This window comes from Diabrotica virgifera, chromosome 2 (genome assembly GCF_917563875.1).
Source record: "Diabrotica virgifera virgifera chromosome 2, PGI_DIABVI_V3a".
Lineage (NCBI taxonomy): Eukaryota > Metazoa > Arthropoda > Insecta > Coleoptera > Chrysomelidae > Diabrotica > Diabrotica virgifera.
Genome location: NC_065444.1, coordinates 57,953,270 through 57,959,351, shown reverse-complemented (window position 1 = coordinate 57,959,351; position 6,082 = coordinate 57,953,270).

Sequence of the window (6,082 nt, the reverse complement as noted above, 5' to 3'; positions counted from 1 at the left end):
CGGTGTGGGTGGGTGCAGCTTTACATTAACCTGCACCCCCCCACTTTCAACGCGATTTCCTGGTAAACGGTTTGAGCAACAAAATTCGCAATAGAGCAACTAATTAGCACATAAATAGCACTAAATTTTTTGCCTGGTCCGAACTTTATTCGCGGTGGTGGGGGGTGCAGCTTAATATGGGTGTTATAATGTCAGTAAGTCGTTGTTCTTCGATTATAATACAGTATACAGTTGTTAGGAAGATCAAGAAGAAACGCATAACCACAACATACCGCTATAGCGGAAGGGATTCTCGTGGCATTAAGAGAAGACTTTAATTCGCAACAACTTAATTTTATACAAATTTTCACCAGCGTTTAACTACAAAAGATATTTTATTTTCGATCTTCAATAATTGCAATTTAAATGCTTTTATCTACTCTATCTCATATTATGCATACGTTTTTAGTTTGTGAAAACTGTCATTATAGGTAGCAGTGCGTGAAGGATTTAAAGTGTGCGTGAAGTAACAATGTATTTTAAACGGGGATTACTTTTTCGCACACTTTCATAACGAGCGATCCACAATTATTGGGATCAAAGCTAGCCGTGCAAAAAATTACTTACCTATGTCTTTTTTTAATCTGAATTTATATCATTGGCTTATCAATTAATTTTGATTAACATTATAAAACATAAAAATTCAGTCAAAACCTTTAACACAAAACTTTAATCAAAAATAAAAAGATTTAACAAAACAATAATAAATAAAATAAAACAATATGCTGTATATTTATGTCCACCACCAACTTCTCTACATAACCTAAATTTTCTTGTTAAGTTGACGTACACTGCAAATGTGAGGTAAACTGGAAAGTATATCTGAATTAAGAATAGACATGCACTGTACAGCTATCTCTGTCGTTATAATCAAATACATATCCTTAACTCGCGTTGTCATGGTGATGATATATTTGAGCAATAAATTACAACAAAAGTTTTGACAGTTTTGTGGTTTGAAAGCAGTTAGAATTTTTAAATGTCAAAGCTCTATAAATCGTAGAATAGAAATGAATTCCAGTGACAAAGAGTTACAGTTTGTTTATTTGTTTATCGTAGAGTAGATAAAATATTGTATGAAACTGTGCGTGAAGTACTTTTTGCGAACTTACGCGATGTATAGCACTCGCGCCGCTGTCGCTCGTGCTCTAAATATCGCGTGCGTTCGCAAAAAGCATACTTCACGAACTGTTTTATAAATTACTATTTTTAGAGCTTTCTTTAAGTATTTTATATTAAGGATCAAGCACTGGCGAAGCGTCCATGTAACCACTGTTACCATTGGTAACAGTTAAAAATCTTGCAAATAAATATTTTATGACTACTATGAAATAATTCCATTTATATTTTTTACCAACAGAAATATTTGTTAATAGTATCTACCTAATTCAGTCAATAGCCAACTACATAGACGCACGAAAATATTGGCGAGATATGTGAACACATTGCACGTTATTATATTATGCTGTTAGCAATTCTGGCAGTGGTAACGCAAGAGGAAGGAGGAACCTCGCTGTCGCGCGGGAATAAATAGCTCGTTTATGAAAATTTTGAAGGAGCGACGGCTCTAGAGACGGCGCGCGGGCACGCTGTGTATATCAGTATTGTAACCATTTTGAGGATTGGTAACGTTGCTTTAGTACCTATTACATATTACAGTGTGCGTGCATTTAGACATGGAAGAGTGTTGCTGCGTATTGCGTAATTGATCAACTACTTGAAAAGTCATTCTCGTTGTATATATTTTTTTTATATATACATTTATATATACATATTTTTATATATACATATTTTTTTTATACATAATTTTGAAGAAAAAAATAAGATTATTGAAAATGGAAGAATTAAAATATAAACAACAGTTTTCAAAATCTGTTCTTTTTCCTACTTCATTTTTTATGTTAATTTTATGGTGGAATATGTTTAGTTTGTTTCATATTTATTGTTATACCTGTTACATATACATAATTACATACATACCTATAATTTGGCAATAGTGATTTATTTAATTTTATCCCACAGGATTGAAAACAAAAACGTATATTTGGGAGGTTCAAAATATTTTTTTTTAAAATAAGATTTTTTTACGTCTGGTTTTGGTAACACTTTAGAAAAAGTCACGCGTCGCCACTGGGATCAAGTAATTTAATTTTTTTTGCACAGTGGCGCCTGAATAGCCTCAAAAGAAGTTCTTCGTGTATTTAAACGCACACACAATAAATATATTTCAAGATAACATAAATTGTAAAACATAATATTGTTACGACAGTGCCGTAAAATGTATTCCATATAGAAAAAGTCCCTTGACGAAAAACAAGAAGAAATTGGAAATTCTAGACTGTTGTGAGATGTCACCGAAAAGTCTCGAAATGCCTGGGAAAATCTGGAACGCCAGGAAATTTATATAAACAACGCACCTTGATAGCTTTCATTTAGTTCTATTAGTTGTAGGTAATGTACCTAATATTGTTGCTGTTCAAATAAAGTGATTTTCAAGGGTACCATTCACCATTGGGAAAATGAAGGGAAAAGAAAAGTGATTGGGTTAAGAAAATTTAAATATATACTCACGAATTTAATGACTATTTTTGACAGATAATAAAACTGCTCGTACCTGAAACAAAAAAACTGTTAAAATGATTATTTTACATTAATTAACATTAATGACAGTACAAAAAATACAAAGCGAAGTGGAAGATTCTCGAGTACATCCTCATTTTCAAATCTCACATTTAGTACATTGAACATTGAATGACGGTTTTTGCTCCACATTCTAAAGAACCGCTTGGATTGATTAGAAATTTGGCATATACATAGGTAACATGTCAAAGAAGAAAAGTGATATTATACCAATCCACAGGGAAGAAATTCCTGTAGCTGGCTGTATACCATTATTACAAGTAAAATTTAATAAAAAATTTTTGTCCTGGTAAAAGGTATATTAGTTTAAAAAGCCCCTATAGGGCTACAAACATAGAAACAAAACGTTTTCGCTCTGTAACAAGAGAATCATCAGTGTTACAAGAACATGGTGAGCCACCCAAAAATACAAAGGATAAAACCTTTTAAAAGTAGACTAAAAGTCTTACATAAATTTAAACATCGTAAAATTATTATCAATTATTATCTAGTAACCCACTTACCACGTGTGGGAGTCATATGTTGCCCTAAAGCCACATCCATAGGAATTATATCCATCCTTTGGATTTTACGATGTTTAAATTTATATAAGACTTTTAGTTTACTTTTAAAAGGTTTTATCCTTTGTATTTTTGGGTGGCTCACCATGTTCTTGTAACATTGATGATGCTCTTGTTACAGAGCGAAAACGTTTTGTTTCCATATTTGTAGCCCTATAGGGGCTTTTTAAACTAATATACCTTTTATCAGGACAAACATTTTTTATTAAATTTTACCTGATATTATACCGATGTGTGTTTTTGCCCTGGTGGTGAGTTTCACCCTTTCTCGGGGGTGAAGTGAAAAAATATACTTTTAAAATAAGTCCGGAAATGGATAAACTGACTAATTCGAAGTGACTTTTCTTCTATAGCATTATTTCAATAAGTTAATACATTTCGAGATATTTGCGAGTAAATATATTCATTTTTCAACAAAAAAAAACACTGTTTTCGGCGGTTTTTTTGCAAATAACTCAAAAAATAAGCATTTTATCGAAAAAAACATTTTTAGTAAAAATATAGCTTCTACAAAAGTGAAAAAAATGGTGTATGCATGAACTTTCTACAGTGCGTCCATAAAGTAACGCATAAATTCATTATTTCGTAAACCGGCGATATTAAGGAAAAATCCCGAAACAAGTCGATTTTTATTTTTAAATTCCGATGTTTTGGAATATATATCATACTAGTGACGTCATCTATCTGGGCATAATGACGTAATCGATGATTTTTTTAAATGAGAATAGGGGTCATGTGATAGCTCATTTGAAAGGGTATTCAATTCTCTATTCACCAATATAAACATTAACATATTTATTTATACAAGGTGTTCAAAAAAAGATTTTTTATTTAAAATAATTGAGACAAAAAGAAGAATGTATGTAATTTATTTAATTCAAAATACGTTTTACTGTTGTCAGAAAACAGAAAAAAATGTTTATTTGACAAATAAATATTGTTTTTCGCTTAAATTCAATGTTAAAGCTGCCACCCACCTGTCTCTTGGCAGTTTGAACATTTCGTTTAAACGAAAATCAATGTTTATTTGTCAACTAAATTTTTTTCTGTTTACTGACGGTAGTAAAATGTATTTTGAATTAAATAAATTACATATATATTCTTCTTTTTGTTTCACTTATTTTAATTAAAAAAATGTTTTTTGAACACCCTGTATAAATAATTATGTTAATGTTTATATTATTGGATAGAGAATTGAATACCCTTTCAAATGAGCTATCACGTGACCCATATTTCCATTAAAAAATCATCGATTACGTCATTCCGCCCAGATGGATGACGTCACAGTATGATAAATATGCCAAAAAATCGTAATTTAAAAATAAAAATCGACCTGTTTCGGGATTTTTCCTTAAAGTCGCTGGTTTACGAAACAACGAATTTATGCGTTACTTTATGGACGCACTGTATATTCAGTAGAAGCAAAGTTTTAGATTTCGTTCAGATTTATAACATTACTGAACATTTCGTGTACGATTTTGTGTAGTTTTCTTGTATATTCTAGTATTTCTTAGTCATAATAGTCCCCTGTTTTATACCGCCAACGCAAAGCCGCGTTAGCGGTATAAAACGGATTATAGCAGGGTAGTCTGCTATTTCTATGGCCTACGGCAGAGGTCACCAATTAGCGGACCGCGGTCCGCATCCGGACCGTGAGCTAGTTTTGTGCGGACCGTCAATAAATTCAGAATATACCTAGTGTTTGGCAATTTTCAAAATATTTGGCCATGAAATTGTGTACTATGTTTGGCTCAACTTATGTGTGCGAAGCCGCTTTATCAAGAATGAACTTTATTAAAAATCGGTAGAGATCTCACTTAACAGATGAATATCTCAACTCCCTAATGAGACTCCAAACTCACTAAAGTGACACTAAACTAAAGACAGTTGCACTAAACTCACTCCAAACTTCAGACAGGTTGTACATAAAAAAATGTAATTTTTACTAATCATTAATTTTGAAATTAAGTAAGCTGTAATATAAAATTGTCATAAGCATTTTTTTATACATATTTAGTTCCTCTCTACTATATGTTAAGTAGGAGTACTTTTCAAATGTGCATTTACTTAAAATAATTTTCAGATTTAATAAGTTTGCAACAAACACCTTGCATTGAAACTAATGTAGAAAAGTTAACATGTTAATTAGCATTTTGTACTATGATTATTTATTTTAAATTCCTCAGTTTCTTTTCTACAAAATTGAAGATGTCTAAAAACTTCATTGGCATTCAAAATATAAATTCCTAATTTTTAAAATATTCTCAGTAACAATTTACAATACTGCTGTTTTCAAAATATACTGATAATAACATCAAAACAATACACAATGAATTTATATTTTATTTATTGTACCACGAAAACTTACAGAAAAGTATACAGTAACCAAAAAACAATCAGATATTATTAGTTTTCCTTTCCATATTAGTCCATGTGTGAGGCCATTTCGTATGAAAAATGTTTTTGACTCGATTTCTTTGCGGATTTCTGTTCAAAAATGTCCCCTTTAAACAAATCAGAAGGGTGCCGGGTGAAACAATTTTTTAAGCAAATTCAAAATTACTTTTTTGCCTCGAAAAATGTATTTTTAGGTTTCTTGGGTAATTATAAAAAATAAAGGTCTCTTGTCATATTTCTGAAAAGATAGTTTTAGAGTTATAAGCGATTTAAAATCTGAAAAATGCAAAAATATGCATTTGCGATGCTTGAAAACTCTTAAGTTTTAATAAAATGACAGATCTTTTTTTATTTAAGATGACCCAAAGATGACCGATGTGAAGTTATCCATAGATTCCATCCATAGATTTTTTTTTCAAAATATCGCAAAAATACTGGGACAATAG